Source organism: Hibiscus syriacus, unplaced genomic scaffold (genome assembly GCF_006381635.1).
Source record: "Hibiscus syriacus cultivar Baekdansim isolate YM2019G1 unplaced genomic scaffold, ASM638163v2 tig00110339_pilon, whole genome shotgun sequence".
NCBI classification, from domain to species: Eukaryota; Viridiplantae; Streptophyta; class Magnoliopsida; order Malvales; family Malvaceae; genus Hibiscus; species Hibiscus syriacus.
In genome coordinates, this window is record NW_024062692.1 from 1,351,261 (window position 1) to 1,378,663 (window position 27,403).

The 27,403-nt window shown below is 31.9% G+C and overlaps 1 long non-coding RNA gene across 1 annotated transcript; it reads left to right on the top strand.

The window, feature by feature from the left end:
- The first annotated feature begins 954 nt into the window (after nt 1-954).
- Nucleotides 955-21,188, top strand: LOC120120504. The gene is made up of 4 exons (XR_005515908.1): nt 955-1,085; nt 1,165-1,663; nt 20,503-20,512; nt 21,175-21,188. It is a non-coding gene; the product is annotated as an uncharacterized LOC120120504 (long non-coding RNA).
- Nucleotides 21,189-27,403: the final 6,215 nt, after the last annotated feature.

Below are 27,403 nucleotides of genomic sequence, written 5' to 3' on the forward strand. Positions count from 1 at the left end.
TTGTAGACAAAGTAACCGACGAGAATCCCGGAGGGAAAATCTTATTCGATGATCTAAATGAAATTGAGTCAAAGCAAGGCTTGAGGCTATTTTTACAGTATTTATTCACAAACTTTATTCTCTTATTTTTTGATTTAAATTGCTTTTATTTATTTTTACCATTTTAATTTCATTTTACCAAACCCCTTTTTCTATTCACGCCTGGCTAGAACCATTCAAACATAAATTTGTGATTTTCTAAGTTCCTGAGGATTCAACCCTTATTTCTCTATACTACGCATTTCCTTATTGATTAATTGAGAAAAAAAGAATTATTTTGACATCGAAAACGACAGTTGTCACAACGCAGTTGCTGATAAGATTCTGAAGTCATCAAAAGATGCAAATAAGGATTTTGCAAATGAAATCGAAATAATCTCCTCACTGAAGCATAAAAACAAAGGGCCTCTAGTTGGTGTATGCGTTAAAGATTATGATCTAATATCGGTCTATGAATTCTCATCTAAAGGAAGCTTAGCAGAAATTCTGCATGGTAAAGCTTCCGTTGTTTTCGTTTGTTTGGTAAAAGATGTTTTCAACCATACTAATGCAAGCTAACATGTACGTATATATAATAGGGAAGAGCAAAGATAAACATCCCTTGCCATGGGAGGTGAGGTATAACGTGGCTGTTGCAATTGCTGAAGGTTTAAATTGCCTACATAATGAGCATTCTCGACCTGTTATTCATAGAGATGTCAAGTCTTCAAATATTATTCTTTCAGATGAATTTGAAGCAAAGATAATTGAAATGGTGTTTACTGAAATAATATTTGGTTGAAGATAAAAAATGTCACAAAGTTGAATCACTATGACAGTTATCTGACTTTGGACTAGCAACATGGGGACCAACTGCATCATCATTTCTAACTCGAGCTGATGTTGCTGGAACATTCGGGTATTTAGCTCCCGATTACTTTATGCATGGCAAGCTTAGTGACAAGATCGATGTCTATGCTTTCGGAATCATTCTACTTGAATTATTGTCAGGAAAAAGACCGATAAGCTTCGGGAATCACGAGGGCCAGCAGAGTTTGGTCATGTGGGTAAGAGTCTTTCTCTGAAACAATGATCTTTCAATTGTTGAGATGCACATCAATCATGCTGAAAGTTGTTAAATTTCAGGCAAAGCCAATGATAGAGAGTGGAGATGTGAAAGGCATACTGGACTCTGATTTGAATGAAAACATCAATGCGGCTCAGATGCATAGAATGGTTATAGTAGCAACTCTCTGCATCAAACGAACAGCTCAACTCCGGCCGAAGATGAACGACGTAATCAAGCTTTTCTATATCTCGCTGAAACGCCTTTGAACAGGCTTGAACTTCATTTATAATTTGCATGATTTCTTTAGGTACTGGAGCTCTTAAGAGGGGATAAAGCCACTGAAAAATGTTCCTTGGCACAAGATGAGAACAAAGAAAGCCAAGAATATGACACGGATGATGATGAAGTTGATCAAAATTCAAGGGCAGATTTACATTTAAGCCTTGCAATGCTTGATGTTGAGGATGATTCGACATCATTTAGTAGCACTGAGCAAAGAAGTAACATTTCATTGGAGGAATATTTAAAAGAAAGATGGAGCCCTTCATCAAACTTCAATTAGATTCTTTTTTACATGTTCTAAAACGAAGCTTGCCTCAAAACCCAATATTGGGATATGTTTGTTTGTACGAGTATAGTCCAGAAAAAAAAAACAACACCACCACCCACTATTGAGGTGTAATCTGAAGGTGTAGATTCTTATCGAACAGTGATATAATTTATCCTAAATAACGTTTATTTCTATCAGTTTGTTGATACCTATATGAGGCGGGTTGAATTCAAATTTTATATGTTCATCTCTTGAAATTTTAAAAACCTATCATTTAATATAAATATTGTATTAGTCTTTGGCTAATTTATATTGTTTTTAGGAAAAAAAATCATATTATCTCATAAGTTTCTCAACCATGCAATGATGACAAATTTATAAATTTTGTAATTTATATTATTTTCAAATGTGTGAAAAGTTTCGGGAAAGAACATTTATTTTTTCCTTTTCTTTTCAAAAGATTTATGAGTTTCTCTTCACATATTATACACGTACATTTTTATATCATGAGTTTTCTACTCGAGTTCTATTCCTATTTAGTATGGGTGAAAGAGACGTATTTGTGAAAATTGTAGGTATAGAGAAATGTATTCTCCAAAGTTGAACTTGATCTACACAAGCCTATAGTATTAAGTGAGGAACGATGGTCTTACTATCCTTAGTAAGAGACGATGGATAAAATTCATGTACCTTCTTAGAATCAAAATCTCATATAATAAGTTGTAAGAGTCCACTCGATTAAAGCTATATTAAAACTTTATCCATTAGTGGTACCTAAAAAAGTATACAAAGGAGAAACAACTCTTAATGTTTGGTTTTTGTTTTAAATTTATAGATACAATTTATCTTTCGAATAAAAGTATGTGAACTAGAAAATATGTCAATATGATTTACTTTTCGAATAAAATCATGTGGGAAAGAAAACATATTTAAACAAGATTTATTTTAATAAACCATATTTAGGTAAACAATATGTGTGAGTATGCTTTATCATTTAACATTAGTTATTATTATTTTGTTTATTATATTGTTTTATTAATCCATTCTTTTTTGTTTCTTTCCTGCATTTTGTATCTTTATGGACATAAAGATGTTAGTTCACAAGTGATCACTAATATTATAAAGTTTCATAATCAAACGAGGGTTGTTCAACTAAATAATTAAATTTATATGTCCGACAATGTTTTGATGATCTACAAAGGAAGTGAACCGATTAAAAAAGGGATTCAAAGGCATCATGACCGAGATGTTCTCATAGAGTTAGATGTTAGTTGGGTCGAGAATTAGAAGACTCTTCACGAAGATATGAAAATCTTTTTCCCTGAAAATCACATAGAAATTGAGGTTTCAGATTTAACAATCATAGTAGACGATTTTGAAGGAAGACAATGAACGTCGCATCAAATACGAGAGATAGTTCAACATCTTGATTGGTGCAACAAAAAACTTTTAGTGTAGTATCGAATTATTGGTGCAACAAAACCTTGTTGTCTAATGAAGATTGTTCTATGATAATAGCTTTTGAAACTAAAAGTCGAAACTAAAAAGCTGGAACAAGATTATTAATTTGAATTTATTTTAGGGGCAAAATGATCCATTAAGTCTATTATAAATAAGGATAAACTATAAGGATAATCTCTTATGTTTTTAGTCCATCCGATTTTGGTCACTGATTTAAGAAAAGAGCAGTTTTGGTCCTTATATTAATAATTCGTTCGATTTTAGTTCCTCAGTTGTTAACTCCTATTAACCCGAGTATGAGTTGACAATTAAAAAATAAAAAAATCCATAAAAATCTGAGTTGATATTTAAAAAAAAAAAATCACGCGTCTTCTTCTTCTTCAAGCAATTTACATATTATTTATGCAACATTTTCCAAATGAAACTGGTGGGACTTCGAAGTAAGAGTTAAATTATGGTGGGGAAGTTGAAGCTTCAAAAAATCAGGAATCTCTGGATGACTGTCAAAGCGAGGAGTTAAAGGAATGCTTATGCACAAGTATAGTGGCTATATGAGCAGTTTGAGGAAAGAATTCTTGAAGAAAAGAAAGAAGGGTAAGGTACCAAAAGATGCAAGGGTGACACTTCTTGATAATTTACATGTTATTTCTGCAACTTTTTTTTTTCCAGATGAAGTCGGCGGGACTTCGAGTATTATAAATTGACTCTCAGCCACTAGATCATCTATGAGAGTTTTTGTCCACATAAATTATTGAATTTGATTTTTTTATTATTTTAGCGATGTGATATAATTTTAGAGTATTACATTATTAAAATAATTAATTCTTTTGGTTAAATTCTAAGAATTAAGTGAGATAAAAAGAGAACCGAGTCAAATGATTAAAAATTGATTTATTTGAGTAGCGATTTATTTGAGTAGAGATCCATTAATTGATTGACTGATTAAAGATATTTATATTGTTTTATCTTATATAAATTTGAATTTTGTTATTCATCTTAAAATATAATATCTTTCTATTTAATTAAAAAAAATTGATTTATATCATAAAATATATATATATCATTACTGAAGACATAACTCAAATAAATGGTAGGAAAGGAAATAAATGGAAGGTTAAAGAAGATAACAGATGTATTAAGGGACAGATTCAAAATGTTATTTTAAAGGATGATTTTATAAAGTTTATGTACAAAAATAGATTATTAATAAAAAATATTATAAAAAACAAAAGAATAGAAGAGAATTTGACAATTATAGGGGAGGACTGTCCTCTACCTACTCTCTTCTCGATTGATCTTTGCATATTTTATTTTTGATTTAATAGTTAAATTAATCTAAAAAATAGAAAAATAGTTGTAACATACTTTCTTAGAATAAACAATTTAAATAATTTCAATTATATTATTTACAGTTAAATAAAAAAATTAAAACAAAAATAAAATTATAGAAACATTCTTTATAAAAATTATTAGAAACTGATAGATTGTTATATTTTAAAATGCTTCGAGAATTATTTTGGAAAAAAACTTCATATCTCTGTCTTGTGACACGATCTGTTATGCTCTTGTAGCACGTTTTTTTGTCTTGTGACACACTTTTCATTTTTTTGTCTAAATTTGCTTGTACTTGTCTGAACTTCTTCATATGGATCCAACTCTACAAATGAATCTGGTAGACCTCAACTTAGAAGATGAAGAGGATGAAGTGGTCACTGTTAAACCCCTAAAAACAGATCTTGGGATATCTTTTACAAACTATTTTGTGGGTGCGTCCCCTTGAAGGCATATCCATAACTGATATTGGAGATGGGAGATTCCTTTTCAGACTCTATCATGAAGTTGATATGGATAGAAAGCAGGAGGCCCATGGAATTTCAATAACCATATGTTGATCCTGCATCGACTTAAGGAAGGTGAGAACCCACTGAAAGTGGATTATAATCATGCCGACTTATGGATGTTGATGCATGATGCTCCCCTTGGTTTTGTTTCAAATTCGGTTGCACGTATTGGGATGTAATACCCCAAATTTTAAGTAGTGACCAAAATGTAAGTTTTGAAAGTTTAAGGGTTAAAGTATAAACTTTGTAAAAGTTTAGGGATCAAAAATAAATTTTAAAAAGTTGTAGATTTTAGCCAGTAAATAAACAGTTTGGCCTAAATCAAGGAGTTTGCTCGAATCATATTTTCGGTACAAGATTTGTGTTAAAAGCTATAAAGCGATAAAGTTCGGTATTAAAATCGGATAATCGGATCGAATTGGAATTTTATGAAATTTTGAAGTATGTTATAAAATGGTTGGAAATATTATTTCCATATTTTAGATCAAAGAAATTTGGCTCAGAACAGTGTAATTTTTCAGATTTAGTTGAATAGTGGAATTTTAGTGACTAAAGTTCAATTTTTGAAAATTGCATGGACAAAGTAAAAATTCAAAGTCAAGTTGATCCATCTTTGACTAAGGAATATTTTAATGGAAGATAATGTAATGAAATTTGTTAATTATCAAGTTTCATTAATGGCAATTTTGGGATTTTTTCATTAATTGAATTTTAAATTCAATTATATTATTAAAGTGCCACATGTCAAGGTTAATAAATACTAGATTAAAAAAATAAAATAAACAAAAAATCAGCTCTTTCTTCAATCTTGGCCAAAACCACCATTTCTCCAAGTTAAACATTTTATTTTTGATTTTTAAGCTTACATGATTGATTTTTGAGCTTACATGATTGATTTTTGGACTAAGTTATGAATTAGAGAATTAATTTAAATGAAATTGTCTATTATTTGGTACCAATATTTCATAGTGAAGATGCTTATATGTTGAGATTGAAGGTTAGTGTTTATATAGAGTTTTTGGAGTTTGAAGAATTAATGAAAGATTATTATGTTTTTGATGTCGGAGATTAATTTTCAAGCATATATGATGTTTAAAATCAAGTGTAGAATGATTTAAAGCATTTAACCTAATTAGGGTTTTGGTGGTTGATTGGATTTTGGTTCAATTTGATGTTGTGTTGATAAGAATATCATGAATTTGAAGTAAGGAAGTTGAATTCATGCTTGAAATTGAATGAAAAACTAGTCTTATGATCATTGTGATATTCAGCCATTGGGGGAAATTAGGTGTAATGCCCCAAATACTGATTTAGGGACTATATTGAAATGATTAAAAAATATGAGGATTTATTTTATTAAATAATGAAAGATGAGAAGGATTAGGATTAATGATTTAGACTAAATTGTGACAATGGATTATTAAGAGGGCATTTTGGTCCTTTAAATAAAAAAGAATTTAAAATGTCTTCTAAATTGGTATTAAATAAAAAAGGGAAAAGGATATTAGAGGATACAAAAAGTCTTCTTTCTCTCCTTCCTATTTCCCCCGTAACAAGTCCCTCAATAGCTCAAAGGTAAGTTTTTAATTTACTAAGTTATTTCTTCGTTTTTGGTTGGTTATTGAAGCTTTGTAGATTATGGAAGCTTAAGAAAGGTTTAGATGAGATTAAAACAATGTGATAAGGGAAATAAAGGAGATTTTAGAAAATGAGTTTTATAATGATATGTAAGTATATTGATATTTATGGATGATTATTAGTAGTTTTGACTTGTGAAAAAGGTAAATGAAGGATTAGAAGCATTGGATGAGTGTGAAAACAAGTTAAAAATTTTGGTGTGATTCTTAGAATCAAATGCTATTGAGGGATACTAGATGTTTTAAGTATCTAAATGAAGGAAAGTTAGTATGGTTAAGTAGAGAAGAGTTGAATAGTATTGTTAGGGGTAAATGAGAGGAAAATTGGCCAAAGTTGGGTATGTCTCGGGTTGAAAACTGGAAAATCTGGGCATGAGTATCAATACTGATAGAACAATACCGATACTATAGGCTAAAATTGGGATGATTTAGATGAGAAGTATCGATAGTGATTCAATCAGTATCGGTACCGATGAGGTAGTATCGATATAATGTTAAGGGTATCGATACTAGGTAACATCAAACCTAATTTTTGTATAAATACCATAAAGGGGTATCGGTGCCATAATATAGTAGTATAGATACCATGGTAAGGGTATCGATACCATGGTAAGGGTATCGTTACTGGGCCACATCGAATCTAATTTTGGTATCGATACCAGAAGGGGGTATCGATACCATAGTAGGGTAGTATCGATACCATGGTAGGAGCATCATCGATACTGAGGAACCAGAAATGTTAAGTTATGCTTATATTGTTGTAGAAAGATTAATAATATGTACTTTTGATTAATGTTTAAGTTATAATTATTAGGAAATACACTAACAATTGATATTATACATGTATTTAATGAATCTGGGATAGATCGAAATCAAGATCCCGAGTCGAGTAAGGCAAAAGGCAAGGGCAAAGTTCCGGAGTAATCATCTTCCCATTTTGGATATCTAAGCAAGGCGAGCCAGGTGAATGTATTTAATTATGTACGTATATGCTATAATAGTCATAGTGGCATGAAATATTGATGTATATATGGTGTAATACCCCAAATATCATGTAAGTGACTTTGTTGAAAAGATTTAAAATGTGAGGATTTATTTGATTAAATAGTAAAAGATGAGGAAATGATTTGGAATAGTGTTAAGGCTAATTTGTAACAATAGATAAATTAAGAGGGCATTTTGGTCTTTTAAGAGGGAAATGAATTTAAAATATATCCCTATTAGGGATTTAAAAAGGGGTAAAAAGAGAGGAAAATAAGCTATCTCCCTATTTTCTCTTCTTCCCCGTGGAAAGGCTCTTCCCCCATAGTAAAGGTGAGTTTTCAAATTGTTAGTTGATTCTTTAGATTTTGGTTAGTTATTGAAACCTTGAGCATGATAGAAGCTTAATGAAGGTTTTAATGGGATTAAAACAATGAGATAAGAGAAATAAAAGAGTACTTAGAAAATGGGTTTTATAATGATATATTGAAATATGAGGGTTTATGGATGGTTATTGGTAAAATTGACTTGTCAATGAGGTAAATGAAAGATTAAAAGTCTAGAATGAGTTTAAAAACAAGTTGGAAATTTTGGTATGATTATAAAAAGCATATGTATTTGAGAGATACTAGATGTTTTAAGTATTTAAATGAAGGAAAGTTAGTAGAGTTAAGTAGAGAAGTGTTATATAGTATTGTTAGTGGTAAAGGAGATGAAAATTGGCCCAAAGTTGGGCAAATTTCGGGTGAAAACTGGAAAATCTGGGTAGGGGTATCGGTACCCTATAGAATAATACCGATACCATAGGCAAAAATTAGGCTAAATTATATGAGAGGTATCGATACTGATTCAATCAATATCGGTACCCAAGCAATGTGGTATCGATACCATGGTAAGGGTATCGATATATGTCAACATCGAATCTAATTTTGGTATCAATACCTAAGGGTGTATCGATACCATAGCATAGTGGTATCGATACCATGGTGATGGTATCGATACCAGACTACATCGAAGCTAATTTTGGTATTGATATTGGAAGGGGGTATCGATACCATAGTAGAGTAGTATCGATACCAGGGTAGGGGTATCAATATTGAAAGGCCATAAATGTTAAGTTGGGCTAATATTGTTGGAGAAAGGTTAATAATAAGTATTTTTATTATTGTTTAAGTTATAATTGTTAGGAAATACACTAACAATTGATATTATGCATGTATGTAATGAATGTGCAATAGATCGAAACCAAGGGTAAAGGCAAAATACCGGAGCAATCAACCTTACGTTTTGGATACATAGAAATGAAATTGAGGTGAGTACTTTATTATAAGTTTGAGAGATGATGAATATTCAATTTAGCCTATTTAAATTATATATATGTGTTATAATATTGATTATGATATCTTATAAATATAAAAAGAATATTATGAATAATTTTTAGAGTATGAACTACTCTAAATCAATTTCATAATTGGAAATGCATTAAAGGATGCATAAAGGCATGAACGGATGCCATAATTGAAAATGCATGAAACGATGCATAAAGTCATGAAAGGATGCATAAAGTTATGAACGGATGCATAAAGGCATGAACGGATGCCATAATTGAAAATGAATGAAAGGATGCATTAGTGGCATGAAAGGATGCCTTAACTGATATGTATATGGGTAAATTATTAGTATAACAGAATAATGCATATGGGTGCATTATTGGCATGAAAGTATGCCAGAGTTGAAATGCATATGGGTGCATTATCCACAGAAAAGTATACTAGAGTTGAAATGCATATGAGTGCATTATCAACAGAAAAGTATGCTAGAGTTGAAATGTATATGGGTACATTATCAACAGAAAAGTATACTATGATTGAGATGTATATGGGTACATTATCAACATAAAAGTATACTATAGTTGAAATGGATATGGGTACATTATCAATAGAAAAGATGTTAGAGTTTAAAATGCATAATGATGTATTATAAACATAAATGGAGGTTACAAATGAAAAGAAAGAATCATGGCAACAATTTCACTATATTAAATGTATGAGTTTTCTTATAAGAAATATATGTGTATAAACCTAAGAATTTCATAATAAGAAAAATGGATCTTTATATTGGTAATGGGTATGTCAACCACATAGATTATAGAATGGTTGAGGAGTAACAATATAAGCATTACATGTGCATCTTAATAAATGAACAGAAATAAGAAGTTGGTAAATTACCATGTGAGCACTAAAGGTGTGAATGTATAAGGTTTATAATAAATTAAAAGAGAGTTAATTGATATTAAAAGTAAGTAATAAAAGATGAAATTGCCTAGCTGTGCAATTGACAGAAAGGTGTCAGTTATGCCAGGTAGATGAACGGTTAAGTAACGTTGAGTAAAAGATTAATGGTCTAACTGTGCAATTGGCAGAAAAGTGTCAATTATGCCAGTTAGAGGAAGGGTTAAACACTGTTGAGTAAGAGAATAAAGGAATTTTAATGTACAGTGATATGAAGGGATGATATATATAAATATATATATATAATATACAACAATGCATACTTAGTTTGAATGGAGGTTATCAAGGAAAACACAAATAGAACATAAAAGGCATGAAAAGATGCCATAAATGAAATGTATAACAGTGTATAAAAGAATGGAAGAATGCCATAATGGAAATGGTATAAGAGTGTATTATAAGCATGTTGGGATGCTATCGTTAAAAAAATAAATAAATGTTTAGGACTAAAGACATAAATGATTGAAGAAAATATAGAGAAAGATAGGTATGCTAGGCATACTAAAATACTTAAGATAATTGTGAATGGAATACAATTTAAATGAGGAGGATCATAGAATCCTTAAGGAATATATGATTTAGTACAAAATAAATAACAAGGACATACTTAAATATATACCAAAAAGGTTACTTTATAATATTATTGTCTCACTAAGTAAATACTTAATGTGTGTTGTTTCCACGCGTAGGTAATAAATGGAGATAAATTGAGTAAGGAGTGTAATTGTAGCAGTGGGTATCAGGGGATAAGGTTGTCTCTCATCAGTAACGGTAGGACAATCTTCTTCAATTTAAGAACTTAGTTGGCATGTAATTAAACTATGGTAAACATTTTGTAATGTAATTAAGTGAAGATTTTAGTATGTTTTTTTTAACAAATATCCTATTAATTGGTTATTCGAATTGAAACAAAATTTTACGGGTTTTCAAATGACAAACATTATTTTTGAAAGTGATGTGACATCCATATCTCGTGTATGGAAGGGTATACAGGAGATGAGTGTTATATTTATTGGTATCAGAGCTATAGGTTTAGCCGATTCTCGGCCAAAATCGGGTTTAATTGAACTAAGAAAAAGGATTACATACCATTAAGGTTGTCAAAGTTACTGATATGATGTCAATTAGAGTGTGATAGATGCCACTCCTTATTAACTCGAGTGTTTTATTATGTATGTTCTAATAGATATTGTAAACTAAGGGTAAAAGTAAGAAGGTTGATAATATTGAAAAGAAGGTCGAGATCAACATTGATTCAAGAGAATTCGACATGACTTCACTATCATGTCTTAGAAGAGTAAAAGTTGCTAGGGATTTTTTCCTTTATTCTTTGCAAGAAATGCCCCAGCATTTAACAACGTTACTGATTTAGAGAAATACTTAAGCGAAGCATTAAAGTGTTTAAAGTATGGTTAATGTGAGTAGGAAGAAATGAATAAGCGGTAAGTATATTAACCGCTAAAAGCTTATAGAAAGAAGAGTTGTTAGTGAATCAATTGATTATGGGTTATTTAAGAATAAATGATTAAGTTTTATGAAACTAATAGAGTTATTTTAGAAAGTAATTTGTGAAAATGAAATTACTACCCGTTTCATACTTCAATGGATTATTAATTAAAGTCGAGATTAATTCTTGAGAATTTGACAAAGTGTCAAGTTCATGATGAAAACAAAAAGTGTAAATTGATTACTAGTGTGATTTTAGCATTAATTGCTATGAAGTTATTGCTACAAAGTTTTCGAGTTTTTTTTATTAAATGAAGTGGATAATTAGATTTTCATAGTTGAAATAGAAGATGTTTCAACTGTTCAAGAATATTTTAAAGGGATATGGAGAAGTTATACGGATTTCCTCAATAAGGAAATGAAATATTTTAAAAGTAAAAGTATTATATTGAACTTAATATTGAGTAAGAAGATATCAGTAAACTATAATGGGTCATAGTGCAAAGATGAATTGAGCAGGTAGTAAATAATTGATAAGAATTCCATGGGCTATGCTCCCAATGAACTGGATGAAATTACCATTTGATGAGTTAAAATCATATTGAATATAAGTTGTTTGTCTTAGAGATGATTATTCTAGAAAAATGTAGAGGTTATGAAGATTATAGTTTTTAGTGAGAAAGTAAAATCATCTCTCAGGGTGATTATATATATATATAGCTTTTATAGTTAATGTGATAGATACTCAAATGATTAAAGAAGAATGGTTTGATAATTTCACAACAATTTGGGAAATTATAGATGTCTTTTCAAGTAAATTTATTGAGATACCTCCATATCGAAAGGTGGAAATTCAAGGTAAATAGTTAATAAGGTATTGAACATGTTTCTATGATTTAGTAATTAAATGACTTAAGTGAGTCAAGTGAATCAAATACGTGTTAATAGTGAAAAGAAAGATAAATCTATGTGGTTATACATAGATTTTGACAGTTAAATCAGACTCTTTGAGAGAAGAATTTGTTTACCAAATTATTCAAATGTGGACTTTGGTTAGCATAGATAGTTTTATTTGACCATATTGTTTAGGCATAAAGTATAAGAGTAAATTTAAGAAAAACTCATGTTCTAGTAAATTGGAAACTCCCAAAGAATGATCCTAAAGTTTGGATCTCTTTGAGGCTTGTTGTTTACTATTGATGGTTAGTGAAAAACTTTTTGATGTTAGCTTTGTTGCTAACCAAGATTTTAAGGAAAGATATGTCTTTTTGGGAGAATGAAAAAGGGTCAAGAGAGTTTTAAAATATTAAAGAGAATTGTAACAGTAATACCGTCGTTTATACAACTTGAGTTGGGTAAACATTATGTACTTTTTACTAATGCATATATCAACGGTTTAGGAAATGTGTGCTTATGCACAAATGTAAAGTTTTGACATATGCCTCAATAAAGTTAAAGACTCATAATAGGAATTATTTACTTATGTTTTAGAGTCGGCCGTAGTCGAGTACTTTAAAAGATTTGATGTCATAAATTGTATAGTGAGCGACGCTATAGTGGTGCTAATTACAAAAGTTTTATGCCGATTTAAAGAGAAAAGTAGTTGAGTGGCTAGAAAGTGATAAAGTTTTTCTAAAGGTATTGTTTTGAAAGGAAATATTGTGGTTTGAACTGAGTTTGAGAATTAATGAACCTTAATAGATTTTATCAGTTAGCTTTTGTATTCCGGAATGGACAATATCTATAGTGTTTTCATGTGTCATTTTTTAATAATGACCAATCAAATTCATTGCATGTTCTTACTTTGGGAAATGGAGATTCGATTAAAATTGAATTATGAAAAAAAGAACCAATACAAATTTGGACTAGAGAAATCCAGAAACAGCGTAACAAGACGATTTCTCTAGTTGAAGTATTGTGGTAAACACATAAAGTTTTTAAATTTAAGGATGCATTTTCTTAAGGGGGAGAATTGTAATACCCAAAATATCATGTAAGTGACTTTATTGAAAAGATTTAAAATGTGAGGATTTATTTGATTAAATGGTAAAAGATGAGGAAATGATTTAGAATAGGGTTAAGGCTAATTTGTGACAATAGATAAATTAAGAGGGAATTTTGGTCTTTTAAGAGGGAAATGAATTTAAAATATATCCCTATTAGGGATTTAAAAAGGGTTAAAAGAGAGGAAAATAAGCTATCTCCCTATTTTCTCTTCTTCCCCGTGGAAAGGCTCTTCCCCCATAGTAAAGGTGAGTTTTCAAATTGTTAGTTGATTCTTTAGATTTTAGTTGGTTATTGAAACCTTGAGCATGATATAAGCTTAATGAAGGTTTAAATGGAATTACAACAATGAGATAAGGGAAATAGAAGAGAACTTAGAAAATGGGTTTTATAATGATATGTTGAAATAGGAGGGTTTATGGATGATTATTGGTAAAATTTACTTGTAAACATCGATACATGTAAACATTGAATCTAATTTTGGTATCGATACCTAAGGGGGTATCGGTACCATAGCATAGTGGTATCGATACCATGGTGAGGGTATCGATACTAGACTACATCGAAGCTAATTTTGGTATTGATACTGGAAGGGGGTATCGATACCATAGTATAGCAGTATCTATACCAGGGTAGGGGTATTGATACTGAAAGGCCATAAATGTTAAGTTGGGCTAATATTGTTGGAGAAAGGTTAATAATAAGTATTTTGATTAATGTTTAAGTTATAAATGTCAGGAAATACACTCACAATTGATATTATTCATGTATGTAATGAATGTGGAATAGATCGAAACCAAGGGTAAAGGCAAAATACCGGAGCAATCAACCTTACATTTTGGATACATAGCAAGGAAAATGAGGTGAGTACTTTATTATAAATATGAGAGATGATGAATATTCAATTTATCATGTTTAAATTATATATATGTGTTATAATATTGATTATGATATCTTATAAATATAAAAAGAATATTATGAATAAGTTTTAGAGTATGAACTACTCTAAATCAATTTAATAATTGAAAATGCATGAAAGGATGCATAAAGGCATGAACGGATGCCATAATTGAAAATGCATGAAAGGATGCATAAAGGCATGAACAGATGCCATAATTAAAAATGTATGAAAGGATGCATAAAGGCATGAACGGATGCCATAATTGAAAATGCATGAAATGATGCATGAGTGGTATGGAAGGATGCCTTAACTGATATGTATATGGATACATTATCAGTATAACAGAACAATGCATATGGGTGCATTATTGGCATGAAAGTATGCCAGAGTTGAAATGCATATGGGTGCATTATCAACAGAAAAGTATACTAGAGTTGAAATGCATATGGGTGCATTATCAACAAAAATATATGCTAGAGTTGAAATATATATGGGTACATTATCAACAGAAAAGTATAATATTGTTGAGATGTATATGGGTACATTATCAACATAAAAGTATACTATAGTTGAAATGTATATGGGTGCATTATCAACAGAAAACATGTTAAAGTTTAAAATGCATAATGATGTATTATAAACATAAATGGAGGTTACAAACAAAAAGAAACAATCATGGCAACAATTTCACTATATTAAATGTATGAGTTTTCGTATAAGAAATATTTGTGTATAAACATAAGAATTTCATAATAAGAAAAATGGATCTTTATATTGGTAATGGGTATGTCAACCACATAGATTATAGAATGGTTGAGGAATAACGATATAAGCACTACATGTTCATCTTAATAAATGAACATAAATAAGAAGCTGGTAAATTACCATGTGAGCACTAAGGGTGTGAATGTATAAGGTTTATAATAAATTAAAAGGGAGTTAATTGATATTAAAAGTAAGTATTAGAATAAAAACTATTCCAAATCAAAGATGAAATTGCCTAGCTGTGCAATTGATAGAAAGGTGTCAGTTATGCCAGATAGATGAACGGTTAAGTAACGTTGAGTAAAGGAATAATGGTCTAACTGTACAATTGGCAGAAAAGTGTCAATTATGCCAGTTAGAGGAAGGGTTAAACACTGTTGAGTAAGAGAATAAAGGAATTTTAATGTATAGTGATATGATGGGATGATATATATATATATATATATATATATATATATATATATATATATATATATGTACAATAATGCAGAATTAGTTTGAATGGAGGTTATAAAAGGAAAACACAAATAGAACATAAAAGGCATGAAAAGATGCCATAAATGAAATGTATAATAGTGTATAAAAGCATGGAAGAATACCATAATGGAAATGGTATAAGAGTGTATTATAAGCATGTTGGGATGCTATCAATAAATAAATAAATAAATGTTTAAGTCTAAAGAGATAAATGATTGAATAAAATATAAATAAAGATAGGTATGCTAGGCATACTAAAATACTTAAGATAATTGTGAATGAAATACAATTTAAATGAGGAGGATCATAGAATCCTTAAAGAATATACGATTTAGTACAAAATAAATAACAAGGACATACTTAAATATATACCAAAAAGGTTACTTTATAATATTATTGTATCACTAAGTAAATACTTAATGTGTGTTGTTTCCACGCGTATGTAATAAATGAAGATAAATTGAGTAAGGAGTGCAGCAGTAGCAAGAGGTATCATGAGATAAGGATGACTCTCATCAGTAACGGTAGGACAATCTTATTCAATTTAAGAACTTAGTTGGCATGTAATTAAACTATGGTAAACATTTTTTAATGTAATTAAGTGAAGATTTTTGTATGTTGCTTTCACAAAATATCCTATTTTGTTGTTATTTGAATTGAAACAAACTTTTACAGGTTTTTAAATGACAAACATTATTTTTAAAGTGATGTGACATCCATATTTCGTGTACGGAAGGGTCTACAGGAGATGGGTGTTACATATGGTGATTACCAAAAAGGCACTTCGTGTGCTAACATGATAAGAAATTCATACTAAGTGTATTGTTGAGTTAGTCGATCGATGAATAAGCCAAGAGGGGGTGAATTGGTAATAAAAATTTTGGTGGAAGCTTTTGCAGAAAATTGAAAATATTTGCACAGCGATTTAGAGTGGTTTGACTTTCTCAACCAAAGTCTACGTCCACTACCTTAGCTATCCACTCTATGGATATTCCAAAAATTCACTAATTTGTCTTTATTTTGAGGACAAAGAGTAACCTTACAACTCCCTCAAGAATTATACCCCAAATTCTTGAGAACAATTTCTCCCAAAGAGAAACTTACAAATTTTGCAAACTTACAGAAAAACCTCTCAAGGCAAGATGTTTGCTCAATTCTATAACAAAGAAAGAACACTCGAGAATGAATACAATTGAGTACTAATGGTGTTCTTGAAAGCAAAATGAATATTGATTGAAAATAGGCTTGAAATGCTTAAGCATGCGCTCTTAGTGGGTGGCCCCAACCAAATAAAAATAAACCTTAATGGGCCAACTTCGGTTTCTTGGGTGCTCAAACTTGAGGTTTGATGCTTTCTCTTTGATTATCTCTTGATTCTTGTTTCTTATTATTGATCAATGGCTCCTGAGCTTGTTTAAATACACCTTGGATCATTTCTGAACGTTGGGGATCATTGGTGAAGTCAATAGAGCCGTTATTGTATGTTTTCCATTTAAAAAATCTGTTGGGAGCGTAGGTGTATCGATAGACTCAGTGTAAAATTCAAATATTTCGACAGTTAGTTGACCTAGTGTATCGGTACATCCCAGGTGTATCGGTACACTAATTACATTTGATATTTCTCGGAGCTAGGAGTGTATCGATACATTGGTTGTGTACCGGTACACTAATTGCATTCAAAATATGGGGTGTATCGGTACATATAGGAGTGTATCGGTACATCCCTTTGTAAAAATTATTTTTGGCCCAATTATGGTTTGAAATACTTTGTAAAAATTGTTTCAAAAATATTTTAAGATTAAAACACAATTTTACACTTAAATAAGGTTTAAAATTGACATTTGAAAACTTGGAGTAATATTTTGGATATTCGAATAATTTAACCGAATATATAATTTTGAACCAAATATAAAATCTTAAAATTCAATAGTACTTTATTTGTTATATTGAAAAATCAAAATGTTTTAAAAAATCTCTCCCTTTTTGATATAACAAAACATTTTAGTAATTTTAAGATTTTCTTTGAAAATCATTTTTGAATTCAATTTAGAAAAATTACTCCCTCTTACTTTATTCTCCCCCTTTTTGTTAAATCAAAAAGACTCTATGAAAAATTTAAACAAGGTTTTAAATAAAATATCCATTTGATTTAAAAAGATATAGCTGAAGCTACTAAGATGACAATCAAGAGAATTGTTAGCCATTAGTCCATAAACAATATTCATAAATGTGTAATGGAAATTGGTCATATTCAACTAAGTTGTAAATGAGGCAAAAATTACTGAAGTCAATATAAACATGAAGTTCAAATTAAATATTCAAACCATTCAAACAAATATATCCAAACATCCAATACACAAATCCAAAACATTCAAAATGTTTTAACAATAAGTTCTAAGTTCAACAACCAAGAAAACTAAGCAAAAAAAGGTCTAATCATCCATAGGAGGATCGGGAGAATGAAAATGTGATCGTATAGCAGCCATATCGAGTGAAAGCACATGTAGTCTTTCGTTAATAGCTTCTTTGTTAGCACGTATCTCCTGTTGAATCTATAATTGTTGAGCCCTCATAGCGGTTAAGTGGGACTCTATGGATGCAAACCGCATGTCAAATGTCTCCAAAAACGATCGAAAGTATAGAGGCATTTGACCCTCTTGCTGGACCGGCTCATCCTCGGGCACGTGATCATCGATATCTCACATAAGTTCTTCAAGCTCTGGATCATCATCAGTAGTCGGCTTCGGTGCAGCTCGTGAGGAATTAGCACCCGGTGTTTTCTGGGTAGATCGAACCCATAGATCTTTTTCCCCGGATCATCCCAACTTTTCAAGGTTGTGAGATTTATTGGGTTCTTAAGAGGGATGAATACATCAAGCTGGACCCTAAGATTGGATTTGATAAATAAATTACTAAGAAGATAACTGTAAACTAAGGTTTCTATGTATTTGGAGGGAACATTGTTTACGGTTTCAACTAGCTCACCAAAAATGATTTGTGGCAAATTTATTTTCTTATTATGTTGGATACAATGTATCCACAATAAATCTAAAGCTCTAAGGGTGGAGTATCTACCTTCAGATGGTCTAAACCACCAAGAGATCATCAAATGAAGAAAACGCTCGTGATGAGTTAACAAGGTACTCGCACTAGCCTTAGCTCTATAACGGGTAGCCACAATTTCTTTTTCGTTATCTAAACCCTCATTATCTAAACCAAAGATGTTAGCGATTGTATCAGAGTCAATATAAACGTATTGACCTAAGAGATAGGATCAAATACCTTCGATGGCAGTTTGAGGCTCGTTTTGGACACAAACCGCATTGGAATAGAAAATGCGGACTAGTTGGTGATAAATGATAGGTTTGAGCTGAAAGAGTTTATCAAATTTCCATGATCGGAGGGTAGGAAGATATTAAAAATTCATATTGATCATGGCTTGGATTGAGGGGATACGCACTTCCCGGATTCTATATGAATCGAATAAGTTAACAAACCTATGGTAAAGATCTTCTCAACAACCAGGTTGGTTAAAGCAAGAATTAAGGATAGTCATATCGAGAATGTTTGGGTTTGGATTTTGAGGTGAAATAGGAGGTCAATTTTGAGGTTGGTTTGACCGACTAGATGATGACCTAGGGCATTTGGAATGAGACATGGTTTTTAAACGGAATGGATAAGGATATCTGCAATTTGAAAATACATGTATGCATCACAATCAATCCCAAAACTCAATATGAGTCCTCAATATTCAAGGTTCTCTAAAATTAATCCTAATGGGCAAGTTTGAAAACTATTTTTGAAAACAATGTTTGAAAAATCATAATACTTATAGTTTTCATGAAAACAACATAATTAAATAAAAAACAACAATTTTAAAATTAAAACATTTTTTATTTCAAAAATTTTGAATTTTTTTGAAAAATATTGTGTTTTGATGAAATTTGTTGCAGATTATAGTTCTAGACTACAATCTAATAAATGCCCGATATCTAATTCAACTTAGAACTAATTAAAACTATCCTTAAGTTTAAAAATGAATAAAATTGTGGTTTTATAAAAATTACCTTGAAAAATTGGGATTGAGTAGAATGTAGTGATATTTGCACAAATTTGATGAGTATAGCAGGATTATGAGTTGAAGACTGAAAGGATTCCGACTTGTATTTGTTGATGTGAAGCAAAGTGGAGATTTAGGTGAGTAGAGAGCAAATGGCGTGAAGAGTGTTTTTGTTTAGGGGTATTGGCAAAATATGATATTTTAGGAATTTAAAGCCAAAAACCCGATGGGTGTATCGGTAAATTTATGAGTGTATCGATACACATTCAAGGAATGTATCGGTACATATTCATAGTGTATCAATACATGGCGAGGGGGTATCGATACCTAGGTATCGATACACTTTGCACAAAAATGTCAAAATTTGTTTTAAACACTTAGAATGCTAAATTAATCAGCTCTGGTGGTATTGGCAACTCATATTTTGAAAATTAACTATATTCAATCAATCAAATCTATCTTTAAATTTTATTTGAACATATAATTAATTTTCACTAAAGATCATAAAATCCCCCTAACTATTAGCATAAAATGCATTCAAAAATGTTATTTTTATAAGCATTTTTCATTTCTAATTAAAAGTGCTAAAATTATTTTAAACACTAAGTGAAGATATGCCAGTTAAACCTAATTCTCTCCTAAGTGTACAAAATCTTTCTTTATCTAAATATTTTTTAAAAATGCCAGCTATTTGATGCAAAGTATCAACAAATTCTAGAACTACATCTCCTTTAGTGACATGATCTCTAATGAAATGATTTCTAATTTCAATGTGCTTAGTTCTAGAGTATTGGATGGGATTTTTAGTGAGACAAATAGAACTAGTATTGTCACACTTGATAGGTATGGTACCAACTTAAATTCCATAATCAAAAAGTTTTTTGTTTCATCCATAAAACTTTTGCGCAACAACTACCCGCTAAAATGTATTCTGCTTCAGTGGTAGATAATGTACCACTATTTTGTTTCTTTAAAAACCAAGAAATCAACATATTTCCTAGGAATTGACATGTACTGAAGGTGTTTTCCTATCTATTTTGCATCCTCCATAATCCGCATCAGAGAAAGCACGCAAGCTAAAGCTAGAGTCTCTAGGATACCAAAGTCCTAAACTTGGAGTGTCCTTAAGGTATCTAAAGATTCTCTTAATGGCATTTAGATGTGATTCTTTAGGGCATGATTGAAATCTAGCACATAATCAAACACTAAATATAATGTCCGATCTACTTGCGGTTAGATAAAGCAAAGAGCCAATCATAGACCTATAAAGTTTAACATCTACACATTTACCTCCTTCATCTTTTTCAAGCTTTGTAGATGAGCTCATTGGAGTGGCTTAGGGTTTTTCATTTTCCAATCCAAACTTTTTGAGCATATCCTTTACGTATTTTACTTGATTGATGATGATGCCATCTTTTCTTTGCTTGATTTGGAGTCCCAAGAAAAATAAGAGTTCCCCCATCATTCTTATCTCGAATTCTCTCTATATTAGCTTAGAAAATTCTTGGCAAAGAGAATAATTAGTAAAACGAAATATTATATCAACAACATAAATTTGAACTACTAATAAATCTTTACCTTTACACTTTAAAAACAATGTAGTGTCAACCTTTGCTTTTGAAAAACCTTTTTCTATTAAAAAATTGACAATCTTTCATACCAAGCTCTAGGAGCTTGTTTTAAACCATATAAAGCTTTTGTCAATTTAAAAACATGATCTTGAAATTTTGAATCTTGAAAACCAGGAGGTTGTTCCACATATACACTTCTTTGTTTATAAAACCATTTAAAAATGCACTTTTAATATCCGTTAGATATAATTTAAATGCATTGAAACAGGCAAATACTAATAACATTCTAATTGCTTCCATCCTAGCTACGAGTGCATATGTTTCATCATAATTTATGCCCTCTTCTTGAGTATAGCCTTGAGTAACAAGTCTAGCCTTGTTCCTCACTATATTACCACTTTCATCAAGTTTGTTCCTAAATACCCATTTAGTACCTACAGTAGATTTATTACTAGGCTTTTCAACTAATGTCCATACTTTACTTCTCTCAAATTGATTTAACTCTTCTTGCATAGCCATAATCAAATTTTCATCATTTAATGCTTCTTGAATATTCTTAGGCTTTATGCATGAGATAAATGCAACATAATTACGTATATTTCTAAGAGAAGATCGAGTTGTTACCCCTTTGGATGGATCACTTATAATTTCACCATCCTTGACATAGTTGTATTCTCTTGGGTAAGAGACTTCTCTTTATTCAATGGTTGGATTCTCGAGAGCATCATGAGTTTCCTCATATTTCATTTATTCCTTTGATGATGGTTCTCCAACGTCATGGCCAACGTCATGTGTATTTACAATACCTACGTCATCGTCAACACAAGAATCCTTCCTTGGAAAGGGATTATCATCGAAAACAACATGTATAGACTCTTCTACCACTAAAGTTATTTTATTAAATACCCAATAAGCTTTAGAATTTAAGGAATAACCTAGAAAAATTCTTCAATTTATAACATAACAAGCGGAATTTGTGGCTTCCACCCAAAAATATTTTGGTAAATTATTTTCACAAAGCATGGTTCTAGCCATTTCTTCTAAAGTTCAATTTTTCCTCTCAAGAACTCCATTTTGTTGAGGGATTCTAGGTGATGAAAAATTATGGCTAATCCCATTTGAATTTTATCTTGATCAAATTTTAGTTTTGGCAACCCTCTTACTAAATCTTCTTGAATTAGTCTTTGTAAAACACTCATGCTAGTGTGTCCTAGTCTCCTATGTCATAACCAACTATCATGTTCATCCTTAGCAACTAGGCATAAATTAGTCATATTTAATGAATCTAATGCATCATGTAAATGTTTCCTATTCTATGACCAATAAGCATAATCCGATTAGATGCAATGTCAATAATTTTACAACCATTCGTTTCAAATAAGACATTGTATCATTTATCACATAATTGACTAATACTCAATAGATTATGCTTTAACCCATTCACATATAAAACATTATGCAATTTCGATTATTGAGATTAAGTGCATATGCATAAAGTTTTAAAGATGCTATGCATTAAAAGTTTATATCAATTGTTAGAGAGATATCATTAAAAATTTAAATTCTATGCATAAACATTAAAAAGTTTATGGTCAAATTTTTTTAAAAACAAAGTATTTTAAAAATTGATATTAATTGTTAGAGAGATATCATTTACATTTAAAAACAATTTTGACAAAAAATTATTATGATGAACTGAAGTTATGAAAAATTATTGAAAATTTTAGATTGTTCATCATAAAACATTTTTCAATGTACATGAGATAAAACATAATTATTTAAGATTAAAAACTCATGCATGCATAAACAAAATTTTAAACACACATTTTCGTCCTACTAGGATTCAAACTCCTAAAAATAGGATAAAATTTTGCTAGGATTCAAACTCCTAAAAATAGGATAGAGTTCTACTAAGATTTAAATTCCTAAAGATAGGATCCACAAGCACTATAAATAGCCATTGTAACTCACCATTGTAACACACGATTTACACACAAAACATAGAGGAAAGCACGGGAAGATACAAAGGCAAAACTATTGTAAAGGATTCGAAAAGGAAATAAAAGGGTACATTTTCAATCAATCAAATGTAAGTTTTGGATCGTTATTTTACCTTTCAATTTAAACTTTCAACTTTCTTAATTAAAGACAACTGGAAATTACATAGTACCGAAAGGGCGGTTCAAGGGTGCTAATCCTTCCTTGACCGTAACCGACTCCCGGATCCGACATATCACTGGTAAGACGCAGATCATGTAAGAAATAAGGTATCTGATCAACCCACTTTTCGTAAAGTAAATGATCAGTGGCGACTCCCAATCCATTTTTGACGTCGAAGCCCAATTCCGGGGCACAACCGAAAGACGGTTGCGACAGCTTGGCGACTCTGCTGGGGACGGTAAGTGAGTCAGACTAAGGTAATTTCCAATTGTCTTTTTAACGAAAAGGGTAAGTTTAAATTTTAAGGTAATATTTCGATCATTTTTACTTACTTTTCATTATTTTCTAGTAAATAGTTGGACTAATTGTTTTGTTCATGATTTCAGCCTTCAAAGTTTTCTTTTTTTCATCTAAAGGCTCTATACCCGAGCTCCAAACCCGTTTTAAGTGGGGCTGAAAGCGACGCCTTCGTGTGAATTTATTCATCGTATGGGCCTAGCAAGTAACCTTCGGGATTCATATACCTTATGCCTTCGTGTGAATTTATTCTCCGTATAGGCATAAGGGAATGTGTCCTCTCGATTTTAACTTAGTCCACACAAGCCTGTGATGGGTTTAGGACTAAGGGTCTGGTAAGCCCAAGGGGGCACCAGCAAGGAGAACTTGGGTACCTTTTTTTCAGAACCTAAACCCGGAGACTACAAGGAGTTAGGGCCCACCCCAAGACCTCATTTCAAACCCTAGGATACCAGAATTATTTCTTGCTTTACTTTCTGTTCAAAGCATGTGAACTAGAAATTTATGCGGTTAGGACTTGTTCAAAACCAACTTACGGGATAGAGATCATGTATGGGTAGGAATAATAAGCATGAGGGGTAGATATCATGTGGGGTAGGATTTTTCATTTTTATTATTATTTTGATTTACCTTACTAACTCTTTTTGTTTTTGTTCTCTTTTATTTTGTTTTCATCACCTGCATCATTTAAAAGAGGTGTTGAACCACCAAAAATATGTTTGTTAAACATAAATAATATGAATTAATGGATAAAGGGGTTGTAATACAAGAGATAAAAATGCAGAGGACAGTCTACAAGGCGACTATGTGTCATATTCAATCCTGAAGGTGTGGTGCCCACAATTGAGGAATATATCACTTTGCTACGTTATAAAGGACTCAGAATGAATCGGGTCTGCATCAAGCACAATGAAAGACTATCTTGGAAAAATTGACTGTCAGAGGTTGCAGGGGTAAGATGAAGGTTACTAATCTTAGGAGTCCCTTCAGAGATAACAATTACAAAACGATAGCTGGAATTGGAGATCATTGCTGACGAATTCATGGAACAAACTAATGACTTTACATATTTCCTATCAATCAAGGGCTCCAATGATGCATTCTTTGGGGACAGGCTCAACAAAAGATAGATGCTAGAGATGCAGTCATTCAAGACTTCTTGGGATAGTGCAAAAAGTAACTCAACATTGGCACGACCCATCAAGAGAAGCCGGAGTGGTTCGACATGTTATTCAACCAGTGACATACGAATACAGAAGACTAGTCAACATGTCAAAAACTGTCAGAATATTTTTGTCTCTTAATAGATAAAACACTTTTGTCCTTAATGAGGATTATTCATAATAACAGGCACAATTTTTGGATCAATGCCTCGGATATTTCATGTATCATGCATTTAGACATATTCTGCATTTCGTTATTTTCTTTGCATTCACATCAACTAACGGAAGAATATCTCAATGAAGGAATAAATACTGGATACACCGCCTCAAGCGTTGGACACACCTCATCCACATAACACCCGCTTGAAAAAGAAAAAAACAAATGGAGGCCAGAATGGCTCAAATCGAGGAAAACATGGCAAAATTACAGAAAGAACTTGAAGATAAGATAAACTAGATTAGTCTGAGTACTCTGAATACAATCATGAAGAACCAAGAATCTTTGGTTGATCAGATCGTTGCCAAGTTAGTTGGCCTACAACAGACCAGTGCGCTTGGGGTAGGTTTACCGGAAGGGGTAACTATACCACCTACCCCACAAGGGGTTGTCTCACCTGAAATCTTACCCGGATTACAAGAGGACTCATATGCTATCAAGGGGAAAGCTATATCTGGTGCAAATATACAAGCTTCCGCGACCAACACTCATCCGGAAGACTATCATGTCCTGGATTTTGACGAGGAGGATAAGGAAAAAAACATGGAAAAGAAGATCAAGATGTTAGAAGATCAAATGAAGATGGTCCAAGGAGACCATGATTATTATGGAGTGGATGCAATGGAGCTGAGCCTGGTTCCAGATTTGGTGCTTCCACCAAAGTTTAAAGTTCCTGAGTTTGAGAAGTTCGACGGGAACAGCTGCCCTTCAGCCCATATCACTATGTTCTGTCAGAAGATGACAGGATATGTAGGGAATGACCAACTCCTGATCCACTGCTTCCAGGAGAATATGTCCAATTCAGCTATCCGGTGGTACAACCAGCTCAGCCGAACTCATATCAAGACATGGAAAGACTTAGCCAAGTCTTTCTTGGAACAATACAAGCATATCAACGATATGAGACCAGACCGAGTTATGCTACAAAGCCTGTAAAAGAAGCACAATGAAAGTTTCCGACAACACGCACAGCGTTGGAGGGATTTTTCTGTCTAAGTTCATCCACCCTTGGATGAAAATGAAACTAAAAAGCTATTTTTACAGACCCTGAAGGCACCTTACTTCGGGCACCTGGTGGTAATTACATTGGGAACTTTCTCAGATCTAGTTATGGCTGGTGAGATGATTGAGCTAGCTATAAAACAAGGAAAAATTGAGGGAGATATCAACAATGTCAGTACCTACAACGCCAACAAAGGTGTTACGGTCTCAAGTCTAAAAACTGTTGCAGTTGTACTGTCTAGTACTTCTAAACAAACTCAGTGAGGACCAAGGAAAGAAAAGATTTGCATCAGTCCAATCCCAATGACATATGAGGAGTTACTCCCAACGCTAGTTGAGAAAAATCTTGTGACTCTAGTTCAATCCAAACCTAGAGAGGCCCCATATCCTGAAGGTCATGATATTAACGCCGTATACAGCTATCATATTGGGAGCTCAGGGCACACCATTGAGAATTGTGGGGCATCAAAACGTAAGGTCCAAGATCTGATCGATTCAGGGGCATTCACTTTCAATATGTAATGGGGCATTCTGATCGAGAGTCATATGGGGCATCCATTAGGAATTTTGTTGCATTATCAAGTATATCATCTTGTTTGAACTTGTTTTTCTTTCGTACTTCTTATGCGTGAACATTTTTAAGTCACTTGCCGTTTAAACATTTTAAATAAAATGCTTCCTTCTTAGGAGATGAGCAAATTTTAATCTTGAATTACTTGAAAATCACCTCAATTAAAAACTGTTTAATAATTGAGGTTGTAAATCTTTGACAAATGACAAGATTGAACCCTGCAAAACAAAGACCCCTTGGTCCTAATTTAAAAGATACATCAGACTACAAATTTTTCTCTTACCGAGCTAAGTTTTCTCTTCTCATGAAGAGTCCATCCAAGGTTTGGCATTCAGACATGTATTAAGAGCGAACAGAATAGGGCAACTAGCACATGAGATTGCAAAACTAATTGGTTTATACCCTTGTTTATGATGTTCAGGGATGATAATGATCTTCACAGATGGAATAGTCGAGTAAGCAAATCTAGTTTAGGTCAGTTATTTGGAAATTGAACTCTAAAGATGAGATCCCTTGAGTTTCAAAAACACCTAGACTATAACAGGTTCTTCTTGACAATCTTAAGAAATTAAATCCGTAAAGCTGAGCTATTCCACTAAGGCAATTGGTTATAGAGGAAACTCGAAAGCCCTGGCTTTATGAATAGATTATGTTCAAACTATGACACTGCTCGGACACTTGGCAATTCGGTGTTTGCTCCACTACTTTTGTCAAGCCAAAGACTTTGTGATGAGATGAACCCTTCAGTGATTTGTCCCTCTAAAGCTGAGCTATTCCACTAAGGCAATTGGTTATAGAGGAAACTCGAAAGCCCTGACTTTATGAATAGATTACATTCAAATCATGACATTGCTCGGACACTTGGCAATTCAATGTTTGCTCCACTGCTTTTGTCAGGTCAAAGACTTTGTGAGGAGATGA